The sequence below is a fragment of the Euprymna scolopes genome, chromosome 22 (assembly GCF_053919585.1).
Source record: "Euprymna scolopes isolate OS-2025 chromosome 22, ASM5391958v1, whole genome shotgun sequence".
Classification (NCBI taxonomy): domain Eukaryota; kingdom Metazoa; phylum Mollusca; class Cephalopoda; order Sepiida; family Sepiolidae; genus Euprymna; species Euprymna scolopes.
The window spans coordinates 112728941-112751617 of NC_136503.1; the positions used below are offsets into that span (position 1 = coordinate 112728941).

Here is a 22677-nt window from a genome sequence, read left to right on the forward strand (position 1 = left end):
AAAACGAAACAGACAAGGAAAGGGTAAAGAGAGAGAGGGGAAGAGAGAGAAGATGATGGGAGGAGGGAGGGAAGTAAAACGCAGAGAGAAATATAGATATGGGGAGTAAAGCTTAGCGACTTTAACGATATTATCTAATTTGTGATTTTCCTTGTTTATTCCCAGCCCCATGAAGTAAATTAATTTATTTGATGGTTATACCTACACAAACCCACGTGTCAACAAGAAGTCAGTGTTATTCTGTTGGAAATAAATTCCACTGTTTATATATTGTGATGAGAAATTATAGCAGGGGTCATAGCGCATTAATAGCCAGACCCTTCCTCAGTTGAGCTACCAGCCAGCCAGCCAATCCTTCCCTATTACAATCGCCCACAAACAAGGTATCTAACCGATAACACATCTATGCAAGCGGAAATCGGCTAGACAAGGAAATCCCTACACATCTATTTCTTTCTTACGCTCTCCCTCTTCCTCTCCCTACAAAAGTAAAAAGGAAAAACGTGAGATCATCTAACAACAAGCCAAGTCAAAGAAGGCAAAGGCCACCAAGACGAATGAAACAGTTTTAGTGGACAAAAAAGCATGTGCATCCCAAATCTTTTCAAATATTCATTCTATGCATAGCTGGCATTAAAAACATATGCAAAGCACCGCATCTCATTAGTTGTGAATGTGAATATAATGTGAATCCAGGACATATCAACTTGCATACCGTGCGCCCAATTCACACGGAGATGACCAAAACGAGGCGACAATGATTCCAGAATTTACCTGTGCCATGAAAGAATAAAAATGGACATGGTGAAACATGTTTTATTTCAATGTAGGACATAGCAAAAGATTAAGAAATCATTTAAATACAATATTATGTATCTGTTCTAACTACAGTGTGGAACGATAAAATTGTCGCCCTAGAAAAGACGATATGATTCCATTTCCGTTTGATGAAAACCGTTTTTGTTATTTTGTTGCAGATCATCTACTACTTCGTCAGTCGTGTACAAATCTTAAGAGTGATATGTCTGAAAGTGACACAATGTTCAACAAGTGAGATCGGAGATGCACCACTGTACAACTCATGCTCTCTACCAATCAAATTTATGACAACAGGATCGTTGCCAGGATCCTCAAAATGCAAATCTGGATGGTTCGACGCTTGAGGACACAGTTCCAAGAATTGGACGACCCACAGTTATGGTCTTTAGTGTGGTTTCCAGTGAGGGCTACATTATGCCACCTCACATCTTCGAAGTTGGCTTGAAAGTCAACACCAAAGAATGTGCTAAAGAGTGTGGTGATCCCCTGGTGCAATCAGGTGGCCACTGGAAGACCCTAGGTGTGACAGCAAGACTCGGTGCCAGCCCACAAGTCCAAAGAGACCTAGGCTTGGCTGCATAAAAACTTTGTACCCTTCTTTCACTGCCCCCCCCCCTCTTACCCCAACCTGAACTCACTGGACTACTTTGTTTGGTCATATGTTGAAAACATCACCAAAGTCAGCCTGATCGCCGCCATCTGCAGAATATTCGCCAAGCTCTCGCTCTGTGGAAAGGGTATACTTCCAATTTCGGATCTGTATCGAGGCAGTAATTGAGGCTGAAGGCAGCTACATTGAACAGATGTCAGCTCTACTAAATAATCAAGTAACCTGAATTGATTTTTTTCAATAAAGTTTTAAAATAAATCTTTAGTGTTGTTTTCTTTAGGGCAAAACTTTATCATTGCACCCTGTACAGAAACCAAAACGAACCGTGAAACCTGCTTTGTTTCAATTTAATACACGATGAAGAACTACGAAATCGTCATAATACGACTTCATGCACCAAAAAAAGATAAGAATCAACTCTGAGCTTACAGCAAGAAGGATTTTCAAAAATGTTATAACAAATAGTTCACACGTCGACTAAAGATTGAGGATAATTCACGGAAGGAAAAAGATCCGATGAACAGTGAAGTGAGAAAGAAAATGCCAATATAAAATGAAAAGAAAAGAGGTGAGAGTGGGGGGGGGGGAGGGAAAAAGATTAAACAATAACCTCATCTTTCCATCACTTGGAAATCTTCAAGACTGGATGCATTTATTTTATTTATTTATTTATTTTTTGTTTGATATTTTATTTTCTGGACGTTCATTTCTTCACCCAGCTAAGTTGTTTGCACGTTCTTTTACAAATATCTATTTTCTTCAATATCCAAACGCCCTTCCCTTCGGATAGTTAATCAGACTAATGACATTAATGCATAATATGTTCATTTTTTTTTTTTTTTGTTAATCGTTCAATCACTTCTTATATATCTTATATATATATATGTTTCTTGTGGTTATCTCCGCCTTGGTCCATTGAGTTGTTTTATGGAAATTCCATTAAGACTGAATCCCTTCGCTGTAATAATATTGTCTTATATGTACAAACCTGTGTTGACCATGCGTTTTGTTTTTCTTGTCGTCCGTATACATCATTTGGCAGTATAATGATGAGAGATTATCTTGAACCAAACAACATGTCAAAAAAAGTCGGAAATCTCATAGCTAGCATATCACTTTATACATAGATATGTATCTTTTATTCATGTGTTGTGAGCAACGTAAAGAAAACTATCAATATGCAGAGTTGAAGATTCTGTACAGGGGTTTACCCCTGATCCTGGTCTCTCCTAGCTCGTAACAATATATATATTGCAAATTATGAAATACTTATAGCATTTGCGTTTCATCTCCATGGAAAATCATCAGGCTGAAGTGAAATACATAAAATATATATCATGGTAATTGCAATGAAAATTTACAGTACATATGCTCCGATGGTGATAATATATCTTTATTGAGCTTATTATTCATAATTTTGACTACTTGGTGAGAAATATATGTCTTAAAAAGTATACATTTTTATATTCAAGCAAGATATAAAATATTATTTCAACCTTTAAAACTATAAGTACAAAAAACAAAACAAAAAACAACTTAATCTCAATTCATTTCATTAGAAAATTGTTTTCGTTAATCACCTTCAATCACTGCATTTGTTTGTTTCCAAAGAATTTATAGGATTCTAATTATAGGGATTATCAGTTGATTACCACAAAAAACTGTTTTAGGGTTTTATAGTACAAGAGAACCCCTGGATACGGTGGCCCTAAGATACTTTTTTTTTTTTCAGGTTACGATGTGGAATACAATGTTTTCCCGGCCTCTGGTTACGGTATTTTCTCTCACCTTATATAATGTTATTTGATTATATACATGTGTATGATATAATGTACTTTGTATTTTGTTCTAATTTTTAATGCTGTATCCCAGAGTTCTACTATATATATATATTTATACACACACACATACATACTAGCAGGGAAATCCTACATTGCCCGGGAATGAACGAGGATCAACAAATATTTAACCCTCCCATATTTTGTCATTGAAATTGGTAAAATCGCCCATTTTTCAATACCCCACACAGTAACTTAGGCCATAATACAGTGTAGTCTACATTGCACTGTAGAGAATCTACTAATGATTTTATGAAATTATTTTTATATAATGGTTTGAAGTTTAAAATGCAAATATCAAGTATCATGGTTAAATTATAGCTTGAATAGAAACATTCATTTCAAATGCGCAGCTATCATATCAAAGCGCCTACTGTTGATTTTATATGCCGGGCTTTTCTGCTTGTGCGGTAATAAACTTTCTCAAATGCACTTGTGATGTTAGGCTATATAAGGTATCAACTTTAGTCAAAATCGCCTGTTCTTTCTATCATCATATTTTTTCGATTATCGAAAATATTACAATACAAAACTATCTAAAAACACTGCCAGGCACATAAAGTACATTTGTGTGAAATTTTTTTTTAAATCGGCCTAGCCATTTAGGAGTCCATAGGGAAGGACCTTGCATGCACACAAAGTTCCTTTTATATAACAATAGCGATATATCTACTTCTTTACAAGTCATTATAAAAAATAATTTTATAAAATCAACAGTAGGTTCTCTACAGTGCAATGTGGACTACAATGTATGTTGAACTAAGTAACTGTGGGGAGGGTTGAAAAAATGCGTGATTTTACCGATTTCGGTGATAATAAAATATAGGAGGGTAAAATATTTGTTGATCCCCATTCATTCCTGAGCAACGGGTCTCCCTGCTAGTGATACATATAAGTTTAATGTTTAAAGTTAAATTCTGTAGTTTAAAATATATATAAAAATATATTTAAGTAAGAATTTGTTTGAAACAAGGAATATATGGAGAAAATAAAAAAATTTTCTCCGTATATTCCTTGTTTCAAACAATAAATTCTTATGAGCAATCTCTGATGGTGATCATGAGAACTCCTAGTGAGTATATAATAATTAAAGTCATTCAGCTTTGTTTTATCTGCTTTATATAATAGATTAAAACATAAAATCGGTGGAGGTTCCCTTAATTATGCAAGATTAACATTGTTCTCTAGTAACATTTTCCTTTACAATTTTAAAATGAACCCATGGTATCGTGCAAAGCCAGAAAAAAATACGAAACTAAAATGAAAAAAAGAAAAGGAATCGAAAAGATCGTATTTGGTTTGTTGCTTTAAATTTGATTACCGATATTTCCAGATCTTGGAAGATCCCAAGGCCTTCTCCCAACCCTCGTTCCATATAAACCCACCCATCCACTGTCTTAAGCTAGCAGCAGGAGCAGCAGTAAAATCCCTCTTCCCCTGAGAAGCAACAGGAAGAGATTTTGAAAAGGAGGAAGGAAGAAAAGGTGGTGCTACTGCTGCTGATGATGATCCCTGCTTCAACACGAGTGCATGACTCATCCTAAAGCGAGGTTTTATGACAGGTAATAATGGTTGCTCGAGTTAAATTCAAAGAATCCTGGCCTATCAGTCTAAAACCAGGGATCTCCATTTCTCCTTAGATTAAGACTAGAAAAAATAAAAAATAAAAAATGGAAAAAAAGAACCTCTTTTTCTTCTTCTTTTTTTTTTCTTTTGGTAATATGGAAATATACGCACACTTTATATTGGAATAAATTTTCCATACCATATTACATGTCGCAAATTTTTTCAGAAAAAAGTATAATTTTGATGATACGTGGAACAATGGATAAATGTGCCGATTAAAAATCAGTCCTAAGTGAAAGTTTTCAAGGGGTTAAAGGTTACTTCATGCGATGATAACTAAGAATAATTTAGTAATTAACACGTCTAACCAGAGTGCCCCTTTCTTGGAAGCTGCTTTCCCCCTACATTAAAAACTCACCTTGTGTCTAACTCTACCTTCGTGGGGAGGAAAGTAAAATAAAAATAAAAAATAAATAAAAAATAACAAGTCTACCTGGCTGACGAAGTGAGAACAGTCTACCTCTGAAAAAAATAAATAAATAATGCATAGGTGATAATATATAAATATATATATTTTTTTAAGTTATGACATGATGAACGTTTTGGAGTTAATCATCATCATATCGTATGAATCGGAAGATTCTATTGTTGGCATTGGTTTCCCTGACATTATTCTAGTCAGAATTATTTTTAGAAAGACAAGGTAGGAACCATGTAAAGGTTGCCAACATCCCAAGTGAAAGTGATTTTGTAAAACGAACTGGATTCGAACTTGGATTACCCAGGTCTTCAGTCTGTATCGTTAACCACTAGACCAGTGTCACCTCCCAATATGATGATATTGAACTATATTATAACTTCTAAGTATATGATCTTTTAATGCTTCATTTGGAAAGAGTGTAGTGTAGTATCTGTACTAAGATCGTTTTCCGGGAATTACCGGGTTTTTTTTTTTTGAATAATGGTATACTAACAATATGTGACCTAATCACATCCAGCATAAACACCCTGATTCCTGTTAGATTACCAAAGTTAAGCGATGATAAGTCTGTTCAGTACTAAAACGAGTGACCATTAAGGAATACCAGGTGCTGTATGTAATCTCTGCTTATCTCGGCATTGTTCCAAGTTATTCTTGATTTTTCCTTATCACTGGAATCAAGCAGTGCTGATTCAGAAGAGATCTTGTTTAGGACTGTACAACCCTTGCTTCACAATTACAAATACAAGCACTCTTAAGGAGTGTCCATTGTCTCTCTAGACTGAACAGAGGTCATGAGGCCATGCAAGTTCTTGTCACATAAATGGATTTGTTAAGATAAAGTCTCTTTCTGATATCTGTATTTTAGTCTATTTTGCAAGATTTTTCTAAAGATAGTTCTTAAACATTTCATTTTTAAAACATTGAGTTTCCTCCCATGCTCTGTCAGAAAAAAAAAGTTCGATTTCTAAGAAAAACTTTTAGTCGATTGATATGCCACAGGAGGAACCACGTGAAGGTTGCCAACATGAAAGCGATTTTGTGGAACGAACTCAGTTTGGACCTAGAACACGTAGGTATTCAGTTCGTATCATTCACCACTTAATCACCGCCACCTAATAGAGAGACAAAAAACAGACGTTTTAACGCGTTGTCTTGAGCGATACAAAAAAAAAAAAATAAATAAACAAATAAAAAATAAAATAAATAGGGAGGGAAGAATCATAGCTCCATGAGGAGCAAAAACCTGGAATGTGAACAAGGTGTAATTAAACAAAGTCATGTTTTCAATTATAGCAAATGATTTATTTTAAAAAAAATTAAAGTATTTATAAAAATATTTATTCCACAATACTTTTTTTTATTTTCTAGGATCAGCAGTCATTATTATGTATTAACCATTACAGTAGAACACCAGGATACGGCATTAAAAATTAGTAACAAAATATAGTACAGTATATAATACACATGTATATTATAAATAACACCGTAAGGCGGGGCAATTACCGTAACCAGGGGCAGGAAAAATCGTATTCCACATCGTAATCCGAAAAAAACCTATCCTAGCGCCACCGTATCTCGCGGTTCTACTGTATTAAAATTGATTTATAGTACAATGAAAGTGCTTGCTTCGTTTCGATTAGCGTATTGTCAGTTTCATTTTTACATAATACCGTAATTCCGGTTGCAGTAAGAGGCCATTTTTTTTTTTTTAAATCTTGATTATTCTTGCATAGTTACACGTTTAAAACATTTTCTTTTTGTAGATTACATGCGTAATACCGGATTTAAACTGAAAATGATTTAAAAAAAAAAAAAAAAAAAAAAAAAACGTATACCTATTTTTATTGCTAATACATAATTTTTATCGCATTCTGTTTAGGGCAACGATCTCGTCATTTACCATTTATTTTTAAACAAAACTATTTTTGCACCTACCGAATAAATCAATAACTATTTCTGACCCCAATCTACTATAGATTGGATATTGTTTCTAAGGATTCAGCCATTATTTACACATTTCAATCATGTTTTTCTTCATATTACATGCGTAATACTAACTAGATTTTAACTCAAAATGGTTCATAGTGTCATAATATTAAAATAAAAAACAACAAGGCCGACAATCGCAACATTTACTGGGCAGAAATGTTTTCAATCAACATTTGTTTTTGTTTTTCTTGCTAAGAAGGTTTATGCAAAAATTATCAGATTTCCACAAAATTTGATGGGATGCTGGTGCATAAGTGGCCAAAAGTATTTTTCCTACATTATAAGATACTGCCATATTGTAATGGGGCATGTGCAAGACCCAGGACTTTGATGTGTAAAACTCACCGACCAAAAGCTGAGTAGGGGGACAGGGATTTAATGCGGTTCGGAACAGATCACTTGAGTTCAAACCTAGCGGGAGTGGGGGGGGGGATAAATAAATAAAATAAAAACACCTGAAAACCTTCAACCATTTTCTCTTGTATATTTGTGTCCGAGACAAGCAGTTCATTAAGTGTCACTAGCATTCAAGATGGAAGATGAAGCCAGCATGCAACAAAAACACGTTTTCAGAGATCTTTATTAACTTACTGGAGAAAGATGTAGAAATTTATAGGGGGGGGGGGACAAAAAAAAAGCAAAAATTCAAATGATAGTGGCATCAATATGGATGTACAGCTTGAAAATGCGAGTGCATTATGGGATTGCATAGATTTAGCTATATTTTATAAGTGAGTCGTTATTTCTCACTTCTCTATCGCTGTATTCAGCAGTATATCTACCTCTCTATTGCTCAGGTTTACTATATCTACCGATCATGTTCATAATTACCTCACTATGCCACTGTCAGATATCATAATATAACTATCACTATCGCTATTTACCTCTATCACAATATCATTTTTTTTTTTTACCTCTCTATCGCTATTTACCTCTATCACAAAATCATTTTTTTTACCTCTCTATCGCTATTTACCTCTATCACAAAATCATTTTTTTTACCTCTATCGCTATTTACCTCTATCACAAAATCATTTTTTTTTACCTCTCTATCGCTATTTACCTCTATCACAAAATTATTTTTTTTTACCTCTCTATCGCTATTTACCTCTATCACAAAATCATTTTTTTTTACCTCTCTATCGCTATTTACCTCTATCACAAAATCATTTTTTTTTTACCTCTATCGCTATTTATCTCTATCACAAAATCATTTTTTTACCCCTCTATTGCTATTTACCTCTATCACAAAATTATTTTTTTTACCTCTCTCTCGCTATTTATCTCTATCACAAAATCATTTTTTTACCCCTCTATTGCTATTTACCTCTATCACAAAATCATTTTTTACCCCTCTATTGCTATTTACCTCTATCACAAAATTATTTTTACTTCTCTATCACAAGCTTTATCGGGAGATAACGATGGTCTAGTGGTTAACGACACGAACTGACAACAAAAATTACTTTCATTTAGGATGTTGGCAACCTTCACGTGGTCCCTCTCGTAGGTGCTCAATGTCTTTCTAAAAATAATTTTGATAAGAAAAAATATCGGGGGAAACCAATGCCGACAATAGAATCTTCGGATTCATACGATATGATGACGATGACTAGCTTTATCAGAACATAACCATCTTTATCTCTTTAAAACTATCTCATTATCTAACTCTTTATTCAGTGTTGATGACCCCCTCCCTACACACACAAATAAATAAATAAATAAATAAAATAAAAACAAAGCAAAAATGAATAGAGAGGTTGAAAAAAAAATTATGAGTAATAAATGGGCTACGTGTGTGTGAGAGAGGGTGATGCGGAAAACAAACAACAGAATTAAATAAACGGGGATGTAGTAGGGAGAAGGGGTTGGGGATCAAATGATTCAAAACAAGTCTTCGCGCAACCTCAAAATGCATTAATGACGCAACTTCGAAATGATTTTTTTCTCTGCAAGATTTTGTTCCGTGTGTTCTTGAATTTATTTATTTTTTGTAAATGAGGGAAGTTTGTAAAAACATTTCTGATGAAGTCAGAAGCAAAAACATTTTTTACACTTGTTTTACAATAGACATCAAACCGGAAAAATGGTTATATATATATATATATATATATATATATATATATATATATATATATATATATATAAACCAATAAATGTTACCAAAGGCAATATAAATTACTCTTCTACATATCTAGAAATTTTTTTGTGTGATTTAACTGATTTTAAAGCTTGTTTTAAGTGTGCAACGCAAGTTATGCTGAGCGGTAAAGTTAAAACGAAAACAAAGATGGCGCCATGATGCTTTCTCAATAATCGGTAATAAATAAAAATAATGACAAAAGTCGATAATAAATAAAAATAATGACAAAAGTCGGTAATTGTAACCTGGTAGACCAACACAAAACCTACCTTTAAAAAAAAAAAAAAACTTTTCGGTTGTGATGAAAACGAATATCGCATTAAAAATTGGAGGCGGCAACTAGTTTTCACGATACTGAAAAGATACTTTTCCGCATGTTTCATGTAACAACGTAACACTCATAAGCGAGGCTAAACTGAGTAAGATTCGAATTAGAAGACTGAAGATTTACTTCCGCGCTAGTGCTGGAATGTACTGCATTTTTGTACATGCTGTTTATTTGTTTACTTTTATTTGCAATACTTTTTGAACGAATTCAATTATTTATACGAAAGTGCATTTTTACCTAAATGCTAGTTGAGAATAATTTTTCCTTCACCAATCTGATGCCCCATGGGATGGGAGGCGACATATCCATTTTTAAATTTAATTAACCATGGACACGTGCATGCGTGTATATATTATCCACAGATAGCCGTTTCATCGTCTAGGATTCATCAGTGAGGTTAAACTTAGCAAGTGTATCTGCACCAATATTCTAAACCTTTTAACAGCCATACTGTGACAGAGGAATGAAAGACCACATCCATGCGCTTTGAAAGTCGCGCCAGTAAATTGCAGAATGTTCTGAATTTTCCTGGACAGAATGAGCTTACGAACTCCTGCACAGGAGAGTTCATTAACATTTGTCAGTAATAAATTCAAGGGAGATAACCCGGAAGAATCAGAAGTTTAACTCAAGTATATTTACTTACGACTTCTTTTCTATACACCTCAATCAATTTCTCGACATCTTTAAACATTATCCCCCCCCTTTTCTGTTTCTCTATCAATCAATGTATGCTATTTTTATTCAGAAAACTATTAAAATTTCCGTTCTCTTACCTTTTTAACCAGTTCTATATCACGTACATATTTTGTCTCCCTCGACGACTACACTAGATTTATTATTCCTATCTTTAAAGTTCATTTACCATCTCTCTACAGTATTTTAAAAACTATTTAGAAAAAGGGTAAAAAAAAAAAAAAAATGGTAGAAAAAGGAAAAAAATAGAACGAAATAAAGAAACGAAAAAAGACGAAAATAAAAGCAGAAAAAAAGAAAAGAAAAAAATAATTAAAAACTAGACAAAAAAAAGCAAACATAAAAAAAATGTTAAAAAGGAAAAATGTTCAAGTCAATCAGTGAATTATTTGCTTTTTTTTTTTTTTTTTTTTTTTTTTGAAAAATGCTGCTGCAACAACTGACATTTCCCTGATGATAAACTTGGTTAATCACCCACATTTCCGCGCTGTCATTCCCCAACCTTTTTTCTCTCACAAAAAGCTATTTAGTCGCTTGCAGTCGGTTAAGTAAGGTAGAGAAGGTGCTTATGGAGGGTCAGAGACCGACAAGGCAGGGTCACTGTAATCATCCCTGCGTTGCATACAAAGTAGCAAGATTAAAAAAAAAAAATCAAAATATTTAAAAAATAAATAAATAAAAATAATAATCGTTAAAAACACGTAAAAAAAATATGTGAACGTGTTCGCAATAAACAGGGAAGGAAAGGGGGGGCGTGTTTATCTACTGAACCACAAGAAGATTTGGAGCTTTATAATCTACTTTTTTCTTTTACGCTTATATCCGACTGCATTATAGCATATGAAGGATTTTAAATCACAATTTAATTTATGAAAAAAAAATATTACAATTTAATTTATGAAAAAAAAATATTACAATTTAATTTATGAAAAAAAAATTACAATTTAATTTATGAAAAAAAATTACAATTTAATTTATGAAAAAAAATTACAATTTAATTTATGAAAAAAAATTACAATTTAATTTATGAAAAAAAAAAAAACTCACTGCACTTCAAGAAATATTCTTTCTCTCTCTTTTTTTTTTTTTAAACTAACTCTTATTCACCGCAAACAAGATATGTCATTTGAATGTAACGGTCTATTTTTGGGATTATAACTACAAGGAGACTATTTAGCGAGTTGTTCACAATGCATTTAAATTTCTACATATTAGAGCTTCAATCTATGGTCCCCCCTCGTCAAACTTTCACGAAAAACACTCATCTAGCCCAAACCACTATCAATAATTTCCCACACTCTTTATCTGTGCCTAAACCTAAATGTAGATCCCATGAACAAAGTTTCTTTCTTAGAATTGCACGCCTGTGGAATTGTTCCGATTGCCTGCTTTCCAGCTGACTGCAATCTGATTGTCTTCAAGTCCAACGTAAACAAGTTCTTGATGAACCGTCCCCCTAAGTAATACAATTTACAAAATTCCCACTACTTATGCTTTCTATGCTATAATCACAGTCTAATGTATACCCATCAACTCTGATCCTCGAGTGGCCTCCGAGCCTTGATAAGTGGTGATTCTTGTGTAAAAAAAAAAGTTCGATAGAAGAAATTATTATTGTAGAAAGCTTTCTGGCATCTAAAAACCTTTATAGCAAAGGGATGAGATTTTGCCGCCTGTTTAGTTAATTGAGAGTATTCACGTTGAGGGGAGCACAAGTGCTAACAGTTCATCAGAACACATATCATTAAAGTACTTGTAAAACAGGTACAAGGATGCAACACAGTCATGGCAATCGGTGCTTGATAAGGTTTCTTGAGATTGTTAAAGGAAAGGAACATAATTTTTGCAGCATTAAATGTTACCTCCCATTTACGTCCCTATTCCACTACAGACTGAAGGTCATTAAAGTTTCAGCCATTGCTTATATATATATGTATATATATATATATATATATATATATATATTAGTGTTGGGATAATTAATCGGAATCGGGAATCTGAAAATGAGAAGATTTGGGGGCATCGGAATCGGAAAAAATTGATGCCTATTTTCCAATGCCAAAACGGTTCTTTTAATTGTCTCTTTCTGATTTATATTTTAAAATTAAAACCTTCCATTGCTGGTATTAATGGTAAAATAATAAATATTAATTGATTTTAAATTACCAGTAAATCGATAGATTATCATCCACAAATGTATTTTGACGCTTGGGAAAATACCTGCATATTTAACACATGTTTTTACGAAAATCAGGGAAAATAACAATGTTATAGTTAAATAATTAGAGATTAATAAAGAATTGTAATTGGTAATTGTATCGGAATCGGGAAAAATATTGGAATCGTCCCATCACTAATATATATATATATATATATACATATATATATATATTACACACACATATGATTTTTTTGTAAAATCTTTTTTCAATAATATTTCACTCTTTGTGTATACCAATCCTTTTTGCTAAGAAGCTGAATGTTTGTTAAATACAACAGAGCATATAGAAAAGGATAACATTCCAAGATCTAAATATTTATTTTTCCTACCAAACAGCTCTTTCAGCATATTAAAATTTCGGTACATTATTTCACAAATTCTTTTTGCTATGCAGAAACAATTATTATTATGTCAATATCGAATCTACTAATTCGATGTTTATATAATAAAAATAATCAATTTTACAAATTCCTTTTAACAATCGATTATTATAATGTCAATATCAAATTAGAAGATTCGATATTGACATAAGTGTATCTGTAAAAACAATGTACCGAGAATTTAATACGCTGAAACAGCTGCTTCGTAAGTAAAATAAATATTTGGATCGTGGAATTTAGCTATATTGTTATTCTTTCATATAATTCAATGTTCGTGCTTGCGATGTTTATTTGCTTCATCCATCTGGTACTGACCATTGGTAATCTACCAAGAAAGCGACTATACAAGATATTTCAGAGTTTCCAATATTTCAGTTCCTTCTGACTATATTAGGGGTGAAATGGGAGGAGTGGAGAGGGGCAGTAGAAACGAATGAAGTAATATGGTGTTATGAGCGTCGTGAAAAAAGTACATAGCATCTGCATTCAAGCTGGAGAATCGTTGGGTCACCCTGCTTGATATAAATACAGGTTAGGCTTTTGAATCCTGTTAAAAAAAATAAAAGAAACAGGATTGTCACGGCTTTCATCAATTCTAGTTTGATCAAGTACAAAATACAAGTCGCTTCACATTATTTTCTACTAGCAGACCAGTGTCTTGACGTTACCTAGGAAATTCTCTCTCTCTCTCTCTCCACACACACTATACTAAATCTGAAAGTATTACATCTGCACAGAATATTTTAAATTGTCTATATTTTATTGTAGAACAAATTGGTTTATTCTAAGAATATTGTTCGTGGCAATGATGAGAAATAAAGTTAAAGTGAATAGATGTCCTCAATGGCATAGAGGAAAAAAATGACACACACACACACACACACACACACACATATATATATAATGCATATGAACCTGTGTTTGTGTTTGTTCACTGCACAGGCCATTATCGACTGAATGCAGTGCTTCATCTTTACTCTAGCTTTAGTTTCAATCGTGTTGTAATGCTGCAACAATCGGTTTCCTCTTCCAACCAAACACAAAATGTCCTTCACCTTAGAGCTTACAGATCAATAGAGAGCCAACTGATTCTCTCTACCAGTCTTGCTGGAATATATATATATATATATATACATATATATATATATATATACACAGGGTGACCCCCCCCAAAAAAAAAAACAAAACAAAAGCTAAATGGAGGCCATCTAGAACATATGCTGTAGAACGGAGAAAAAAAGGCTAAAGACCCTAGTGTTTTGATGTGATGCTTTGAATATAATAAACTAGTTATGACCAAAGTTTCATTTCATTCGGACAAAACACTAAAAAATGGAGCCTAATTAGAGTTGGAGCCCGTTTTTTGGGGTCACCCTGTATATATATATATATATATATATATATATATATATATATATGTGTCATTTGGAGTATACTACACAGCCATCCTATTTAAAAATGAATATCCGTTTTATCACTGGACATAAAAATTTACTGATCAGGTGGGCCTCTTATCTGGAGTGGAAATTAATTCTTTGCAAAGTGGTCTGATTTCATAGCATGACACCCCCTCCCCGCTTTAAAGAGATAATCACTTTTTTTTAAAGGCATGCGCCAGATATTTTTCACTGTTATCTGCAGTATGAATCAAAAGCATCACATTAAACATGCAGCAATGTTTACAAAAACTTTAACAATAACTTCCTTGTTTCTTACCTGTACCACACAGATTTCAGAAGAAAGAGCTTAGAAACATACCTGAAAAAGAAAAAAAACAGGAAAATATTATAGGAAATATTGAATAAAAGATAAATTTCATGTTTTATTAGTAAATTAAGAAAAAATGCACAATAATAACCTAACTCTAAACAAACTATCATATTCAAAATAATGCCAAGAAGTGTTGTGGCATATTCATTGACATATATTGATCTTCAAATATATTTAATGTTAACTATTTTTACCGGTTTTCTGGATTCCAATACCCTTATCTATTTAATATATATATAAGGCAGCATTTTTTTCCTCTCAGGCATATTTCATTAAATAAAATAGACGTTCTTTGTCTATTAATTCTATTTTCGATCATTTTCAACTTCCGAATAACAGTCGTGTCAGAGTTCTGTCAACGACGACAACATTATATATATGTCAAAGTCAAGTAAACATCTGACGAAGAGATCTTTCTCGAAATATTATATTACACGGACATACCACCAGACCGACTTCCCCAGGTAACCACTGTGCAAATATAAATATACTGTGTATATGAAATATGAATATGTACACATGTATTTATAAGTTGTATTAATGAATTTCTCACCTGCTTCAGCTTGTGTCTTTCCGTTACTTCTGCATTGTACTGCCTTCTACAATTCCATTTAACTACATACTATACAATACTTCAAGCAAACTACACCCACCTCTTATATATATATATATATATATATATATATATATATGACGTTAAATTTGAACTCAAACTCAGATCAAAAGTCTCAAACTCAAATCCAACTGTTCTCTTCTCTCTGCACTTTCCACACCGACGCCCAAAATAAAGAAGACGGCTCTTTTTAAAAGAGACACAACCACATCTCATTTGCATGCCCCCCTCCCCCTCTCGTCACATCACGTGATTTTCAGTCCATAAATACCAGGGGGCGGCCACCGCACGATGCATGAGGTAAGGTTCTTTACTTTTAACCACAATATATATATATATATATATATATATATATATATGTATGTATAGTGGGTAGCAAAATTATTTGGTACATTAGTTTTTTTTTGTATTTCTCAAGAAATATCAAGTTAATTTGGATAAAAATTACACTCAATCTTTGAACAGATATTATCTATTCAAAAATAAAACGGAAATAAAGATATACTTAGTCGACAAATATTTATTAAAAAATCAAATTACCCATATGCAAAAGTATTTAACACATTGTCAAATTTCATTCTTAAGCAGTCATTCCATCTTGCTACAATATTTCAACCAATTAGAAGGAACCCCAGGGTTCCAGCTCCTTACAGGTCAGTTGATAAAAACTCTCAGACACTGCGAAAGTTTTCTCTTTCATTACTGTTTTAAATTGGCTAAAACAAAGAAATTGACTAATGATATGCGCTAGGGAATCATAGCAAGTCATAAAGATAGAAAGGCGTACAATAAAATAGCTTCATAATAAAATTTAGTGGTAAGTACAGTTGGGGGCTGTCTTGAGAAAGTGGAAAACAATGGGTGGTAATACTAAAAATCTTCTAAGCTCGGCCACATAAATTAAATGATGATACCGCTTGTTATGTTGCTCATAACGTGAAAAAAAAAAAAAAACATTTATGACTCATTCAAAAGTTCAAAAGGAAGCAGGTATTGAAATAAGCAAGGACACAATCAAGAGATCATTGAATCATACAGCCCTGTATTCTAGATCACCGAGAAGAACTCCCTAGTTGAGTCCTAGACACGTGAAAGATGTTTAAAATTTGTTTATTCTTAATAATCAATATGAATCGGACGAATCAGGGAACAAAGTTATTTGGCTAGATGAAACAAAAATGGAAATTTTCAGAAGAAACATGTGCACCTGTGTATGGAGGAAAAAGGACACAGAATTTAAACCATCTAATAATATTCCCACAGTAAAATTTGGGAGGTGGAAGTGAGACGATTTAGGGCTGCTTTTCTACAAATGGAGTTGAAGGAATGAGAAATCATAAAAGGGAAAATAAATGCAGTAAAATACACGGAGATTTCGTCAACACATATGATCCCAAGCACAAGGCTAAAATAACTATGAAATGGTTTAAGGATAATGGATTAGTGTTAGAAAATCTGTGGAAAACTTTGATGTAAAGGATGCATGCAAGAGATCCCAAGAATATCAAAGAATTGAAGAAAGTTTGCTACGAAGAATGGCTGAAACTGCCAGCAAGTGCTTGTAAGAAACTAGTAGGCAGTTATGGAAAGCATTTGGAGGTTGTAAGGTGAAAGGAGGACATGCAACTAATTATTAGTAAATGTGTTAAATATTTTTGCATATGGGTAATTTGATTTATTGTTAATAAATATTTGTCAACTAAGAATATCTTCATTTCTATTTTGTTTTTAGATAGATGATACCTGATCAAAGATCGAGTGTAAATTTCATTCTAATAAAGTAGATATTCTTTTGAGAAATACGAAAAAAATCAATGTAATAAATAATTTTGCTACCCACTATATATATATATATATATATATATATTTGTTTATTGTTATATAAACATGGTCACATCCTGCTGCTACAAATAGCCACTTGTTTCAATCAAACAACAGATATCATCAGGCAGCGACTTGACTATTCAAAAGTTCAATGAATAATCTATTATAGATTATTCATTGAACTTTTGAATAGTCAAGTCGCTGCCTGATGATATCTGTTGTTTGATTGAAACAAGTGGCTATTTGTAGCAGCAGGATGTGAGCATGTTTATATAACAATAAACAAATATTATCAGCTCTTTTTATTGAGCACTATCTAACAACCTCGTTGAATTCATTAGTCCATTACTTTTGAATAAAAAAACCAGAGTATATATATATATATATATATATATATATATATATATATATATGGATATGTAGATAGATAAGTACTTGAATGGTTATTGTTTCCTAGATTTTAATTCAACAAAACAAGACAGTTCTCAATAGAGTAGGTAGGTAGAGCTGCAATACACCCTTTAGAAAATTGCAAATGATACAATTTACTGAAAGAAATTTGATAAACCAATATTTCATGAAATTGTCAACTGGCCACTTCGTTTGTGTGATTTAACGCCATTAGATTATTTTCATTGGGAATTTGTAAAGTTACATTTCTACATTGATAAACCAAACACAAGAGACTATTTGGAAGACAACATTCGATCAATTATTGCTAAAATACAGCCTAATTTAATGGATTAATTTTGTGAAAATTGTACCTTTAAATTACGCCATATATATGTGAGCCGCAGAGCTCCATATCTGAAATTGTATTTAAATTATGAAATAATCTTTGGAATAAACCACATATTTGTATAATGAATATATTTTTCTGCGATTTATTTTAATTTAAATTTTACTGCATTTGAAAAAAAAAAAAAAAAAAAAACTCTTGTGTGTATATGCATAATTAACAAAATATACAGCTATCTGTTATTGAGCACTGTCTTATAAAAATTGAAGTTTCAGTGGATTAAAATCTAGGCAACAACACCTGTTGAAGTACTAATATATAAGTATGTATGTCGTCCACAGGCAGACTAGCTGTATCATAGCTCTTCAGTGCAGTCAGACTGTCACCCATCCAAAACTAGGATCGAACCTACAACCATCTAGTTAGTAGTCTGCAGTTCTACTCTCTGGCCCATGGGATCAGTGTTCGCAAACAATATCATCAAACGTCTGTTCATATAAACATTTGATTGCCTCTTTTAAAGTGCTCGATCTAACCGCTGGAAACAGAAAACTGACAGCATTAAAGGACGAGGTTATCCATTAAAACAGATGTGGAGTAACTGTACACAGTAGATGACATCACAAGTGATGATGTCATTCATAAACCAGAGAGGGGGGGAGCGGAAAGAGGGATCTTTTATCTATATCGGAAGTAGGTGAAAAGGGGACGTTGAATATGTCAAACCCATTTCCTCCTCCTTTGATTTAAATAGCAGATTGAGAAAAAAGAATTAAAAAAAAACTGGAGACTGGAGACGAAGCCTAAGATGTCCGCCAACCCTGTAGGGATGCTGAACAAGAATGGACAGTTAAAAATTGGTGTCATTTTTCCTTTTATAGCAACATCAAAGCGAATGAATAGTGCTGGGATTTCGATTAAGGTGAGGTGGAATCAAACGTCGTCGTAGGTAAGAGAAAAAAAGGTGACTCATCTTTCGCCATGATGGAAAGCAAAAATTGTAAAATGATCCGTTTTCAACATGGCGGCCATCATTTGCAGCAAATGGAGAAATGTTTGTACGTTAATGGAAGATATCGACTGTCAAGCAATAATATGTGGTTTTATGGCTTTTATTTATTTATTTTTTATAACATTAAAAAAATATATATATTGGTAAAGGAAAAATTAATTAATCTCATTAAACATACCATCATTCTGGTGGAAACTATTTATTTTGGAAGAACGGGGTGAGAGAAGAGAGGGGGAAATAACGATGGAGAAAGAAAGAAAGGAAGAAGGGGTAGATGCAGAGAGAAGAAGGGGTAAGGAGAAAGGAGTAAGGAAGACGGGATAAGAATGGGTAAGGAGTAAGGAGGAGGAGTAAGGAGGAAGAAGGGGTAAGGAGGCAAAGAAGAGAAGGAGCAAGAGGGATGGGGGAATAAGAGGGAGAAGGTAGATGGGAGAGAGAAAAGAGGGAAAAGGGAGCGAGACGTAGGTGAGGAAGAGAACAAGATATAGGGGAGGAAGGGAGAAAAAAAAGAGTAGAAGCTGGAAAGAAAGAGGTAGAGAAATAGAAGGTCATGAATCAGAATTAAAGGGAGGATGAGAGTGAAGACGATTCATGATGATGGCGTATCTGAATAAAAATAAAATCGAAAAGACAAAATACGAGTTAAATACGTGAGTAAAGTTTTACAAAAACTGAAATTTGTACACGTGATTACACCTTCCTTCATTTGTATTATCAGCTAGTATTAATCTTAAGATTTACTTTCTTTGCTAATAAAAAAATTGCATACGTGGTTATTGAAGCGAACCGGAAACACGTACACTCACTTTTATTATTCTAAATTAATCTTCCAATTATTGCAAGTAGAAAGGTTTATGAAACGATATTGAGATGACGAAGCCAGTTACTGTGTGCGAGTATATATTACGTACATAATATATACGCATATGCGTACATATTACGTACATACGTAGGCATATGCGTACATATGCATACATATTACGTACATACGTATGCATATGCAAAATAATTTCAAAAACTACCTGTCGAATATACTCAATAGACTAAGTGCAAAAGAAATACAAACAATTGCACTCAAAGGAACGGTTAGAATTTAAAAAAAGATCTCTTAGTTGGAGTGACTGAAATAGTGGGTTAATGTCTGGGATCCGGTAGGTTGCTCCATTTCCATAAAAGAAAACGATTAAAAAATTAAAATCACGAGAGAAAACATGTATATATATGTGTGTGTATATACACACATACATTAGAGTTATTTTTATACAAATGTTAGTTTGACTGCCCCCCCCCCTTTTTTTTTGCAATTCTTCAAATATTATCTAAATGGCATAGTCTTGAAATTTTCCGTATTCTGAAGAAGCTTTTTTTTTTTTTTGCCTATCATTGGCCGGTTGTGACATACGTCCAGTATATGCTGCATATATATATATATATATATATATATATATATATATATATATATATATATATATATATATATATATATATATATATATTATATATCATAAGTATAAACAAAAAATGTAAACTGGAGATTTACATACAAAAATTTATTTTTTGACAGAATACCTCCAATAAAGAAGGATGGTGAAATATCCTTATTCCGCGGAGTTTCAAAGAATGTAATGGTTCTTTTCATAAGAAAAAAGAAACTAGTTAGCAAATCAAAGATAGCGGAACTAAATATTTGCTGGTTTTAGTATTTCACGAAACTTCACTTCATGATGTTGGTCATAGAGTGTACAATACAGTTTGTGTAGAACAATGCTTGCATAAGGTTTGTCAAAAGGGATAAGGAGAAAGGAAAAGAAGAAAAAAGAAATCAAACCGACTGTTATGCAATGGTATTAACCTCTACTCAATGTTGTATCGAGCTTTTTTATTTTTGGTTGGAATAAATATAAACATTAATGCTTATATTGTACTGAAGCTTAAACGGCGTTTGACTAGTAAACTTCCCTTATGAATTGCTCGAGTTTATATATATATATATATACACACACACACACACACACACACACACACACACACACGCACACACACACACAGTCAATGAAATAATCCAAATATTGAAAAGTCTGCAAAATGAAGTTGCAGTTAATTATTTACTGATGAGTTTTTTTTTCAATCAAATCGATTCCAAGTACTTGAATCTTTAGAATTCCTCACAAGTGCACTCGACATTTCCAACAGAATCGAAGAAAGACAAAATCAAGTAGATAAAAAAAAACATCCAACTGTGTATAAAAGATTGAATATTAATAAGCATCCGAGTCTCGTTCTAAAAAAATAAAATAAAAAAATAAGCGTATGCTATTCAATAAGTTACCAAATTGTTTTGTACAGACATTTAAAATTGTCGTAGACTCTTGAAAATTCAGTACGTTATTGCTATACATTGTATGAGATGATTGACCAATTTTTATGATTTCAGGTTCAAATGAACAGCTACAACATGAAATAGAATACACCCTACTAAATCCTGATTGTCACAGTTGATGAATTTCACAAATGCAATCTGGACGTGAGGAGACTTTAGAAGAACGATATGAAATAAAATTCTGTTTTAAACTTGGAAAAAAATGCCACAGAAACATATGGAAGGCTTCAGATTTGGCCATCTTGCATGAATCAAGCATCAGTTTTTGAGTTGCATAAGATTTAAAGACGGCAGAGAGTCTGTGAGGGATGATGAGGTGTAGGAGGAGTAAGAAAGTCAGAACACAAGAGTTTACTAGCTGAATAAAGAATTTCATGGATAAAGACTGTCGTATGTCTATAGAGACAATAATTGCACAGTTTGATGTTAGTGTGGGAACTGTAATTTATTTGCAAGAAACTGAAGATGCAGAAGAATTGCGCAAAGTTTGTCCCAAAGGTACTCGGAGAAGATCAGAAAGAAAGATGTCGTGTCTGAGATAGGCATCAAGACAGATCCTCACCTTTCCTATAGTCCAAACCTTGCTCCCTGTGATTTTTGGTTATTCCCTAAGCTCAAAGAAATCCCAAGAGGCTGTCGTTATGAGACAATTGAGGAGATGAAAGAGGCTGGGGCGAGATGAAAGAGGCAGATCATTGATACGTTCACACAAAAAGACTTCTATGGGCCTTCCAGGATTTGTTGGAACGGTACAAAAAGTGCATTGCAGCCGGAAGAGATTACTTCGAAAGGGACTAGAGTTTCATGTGTGTACTAGCAATAAAAGTGCCAATACCCATAAAGTCTGGAAACTTATTTATTGAATACTAAAGGAGTAGACCCCTTAGTATATAAATTGGCTAGTTGAACATAATAGGAAAATAAAAGTCCTGCTTTTCACGTACATCCACAGAATGTGCTCTAATTCACCCCCCCCCCCGCTCTCTTAACAGATACCTTCGAAAAACATGATTAGCAGTAAAATTCCACTCTAGATAGCTTCTTTTCTTGGAATACTTGTCTTTAGAATTTCGTCCTTACTCCCTCAACTGTACTAATATGTAGAAATTTAAATGTAATGTGAACAAACATCTAGAATGCCTCCTCTAAATCTGGTCACTATCATAGTAGCTTCCTACGTGTCTGTGACGATATGCCTTGTTTGGAAGGGGGGGGGTTAAAAAATTAAGGTTTTTTTTTTTCATCTGTAAGAATCCATGGGGGTT

General features: G+C 33.2%; 1 long non-coding RNA gene across 4 annotated transcripts in view; it reads right to left on the reverse strand.

Moving 5' to 3' along the window:
• Nucleotides 1–22677, reverse strand: part of LOC145243654 (uncharacterized) — a 455606-nt gene that overhangs the window by 265665 nt on the left and 167264 nt on the right. Inside the window, exon 2 of one of the 4 annotated variants that reach the window (XR_013862924.1) lies at nucleotides 11347–14832. The exons of the other annotated variants lie outside the window; for them this stretch is intronic. This is a non-coding gene — a long non-coding RNA (uncharacterized LOC145243654). Of the gene's footprint in view, nucleotides 1–11346; nucleotides 14833–22677 lie in introns of those variants that run through there. 4 annotated transcript variants of the gene reach the window in all.